This window comes from Macrobrachium rosenbergii, chromosome 49 (genome assembly GCF_040412425.1).
Source record: "Macrobrachium rosenbergii isolate ZJJX-2024 chromosome 49, ASM4041242v1, whole genome shotgun sequence".
Lineage (NCBI taxonomy): Eukaryota > Metazoa > Arthropoda > Malacostraca > Decapoda > Palaemonidae > Macrobrachium > Macrobrachium rosenbergii.
This window is the reverse complement of record NC_089789.1, coordinates 19,509,309-19,511,105: the sequence shown is the minus strand read 5'-3', so window position 1 is coordinate 19,511,105 and position 1,797 is coordinate 19,509,309. Positions and strand designations below refer to the sequence as shown.

The 1,797-nt window shown below is 37.0% G+C and overlaps 1 long non-coding RNA gene across 1 annotated transcript; it reads left to right on the top strand.

Moving 5' to 3' along the window:
• Positions 1-86: 86 nt before the first annotated feature.
• LOC136832404 (uncharacterized) lies at positions 87-1,417 on the top strand. Its single transcript, XR_010851181.1, has 3 exons — positions 87-196; positions 526-653; positions 1,040-1,417. It is a non-coding gene; the product is annotated as an uncharacterized lncRNA (long non-coding RNA).
• Positions 1,418-1,797: the final 380 nt, after the last annotated feature.

The window sequence follows — 1,797 nt, the reverse complement described above, 5'->3', positions numbered from 1 at the left end:
GCGGTCATTGTGTAGTTGCGACTAGCACGGTTGTGCGTTATCCTTGCTTTGTGAGTTTGACAGTCTGTCGGTGGTATAAATGACTTGATTGTTGGCTTGGTAGTTATTATTATATAGTTCTGTAGTACGTCCGTCTGTGTCGCCGGTATGTTTTCTTGGTCGAGGATTTTAGAGTCGTTCGTCTGGTGGTGTTATGGTGAGTTAAGTTCGTTACTGTTCCTTTGTTTGCGGTTTTTAACAACAGGTACAATATAATTAACTACAGGCTCGGTGATTCACTACAGTTTACTGTAACAGTGACATGTATGTCCACGTATTTAGTACTAAGTTTGCCATCTTTTTTTTTTTTCACAGGTTTTTCTTAATTTTCTAAACTTTCTATTCACAAATCGAATTAATGTTCCGTATTGCATAGTTCTTGTTGAGAAGGTTATTAACGCAACTCTTGGCATGCTTACGCTGTTTTATTAAACTCCTATAATCTTATTTCTCTAACATAACAGTTAACTGTTCCTCTGTTATCAGGTGTTCCTGTACTCCAGTACTGATCGTGGTTCGTTCTCTTGTATCTTATGGTAATCAACTTCAATTTCTGGAGGATATTCTACCCGGCGTTGGTGACGTATTTTTCAGTCTTGACTGAAAGATAAAAGGTAATTATTGAATTCGCTTAGTGTACTTTGTAAACTTTCTTGCAAGCTAGTTCTCCCCCTTCAGGGGCGGTGCCCCTGAAGGGGGAGGACGTCCCCATCAGTGTACTGTAGCCTGTGGGCTACTGTGCTGTACATTGGTGGGGGGCTTGCATTTTGTTAGGTCTACTAAACATTAATCTTCTTGATTAGTAAGAATTAAAATGTTTAAAAATCGATCTCTGAACTTTTTCTGGATGTTCCGCTTCAGTAAATTGCAGAAAATGACTTTTAAATAACCCGTTTTTATAATGTAGTTTTTTCATCTGGTTAGAATTAATTTTAACATTTACTTCATTCGTTGGTTATCTACCGTATTAAGAGTACTTCTAACCTTAGTTTATTTGCAGGTCTTTTTTGTCTGTGATGTCTCTGGCTCTCTGCCTCTGATGGCATGAAGTATGTGACTTTGAAACTTGGCGAAATTGACCGCAGGTCGGAGGCATTTACTGCACGTAGCCTCCTTAGGCTTAGAGGAACTATTAGATTAAGGTGATAACGGCAATGGCATGTAATTGAAGAAAGACTTACTGAAGCCTTAGTGATGAATACTGTGATAAAAACGGTAGGTTGATGCTATGAAGCTAAAAATGTTACTTTTTTACTTGAGGCAAACCTATTTTCATTAGTTATATGGGAACTTGTATACCAGATACAAAATATTTGGAGACAGCATTCTAAATTTGTTTTAGAAATAAATTAGATACAATAAAATTTGTCTAATATCATTGAGTTTCCTGTAATTGCTTTTAAGTTGTATTTGGACTGAATTTGCAATGAATTTGCAAAACTACCAGATAATCTGATTCATACCCGACCTGAATTGAAGAGTGAAAAGTTGATTGTCTAAAGACCATGACAGTCATTATTAAATGGCTAGTAGAGTTGGTTTCAAGAATTTCAGTCCACTCCTGAGATAGGACTTACTTGCAACGATACAGTGGAACTATTTTTCAGTTTTGCTAGTAAACTATTGGCAGCACCTGTAAAACACTCTTGTCCACTCCTGAGATAGGACTTACTTGCAACGATACAGTGGAACTATTTTTCAGTTTTGCTAGCAAACTATTGGCAGTACCTGTAAAACTCTTAAGTACATTAAAGCAAG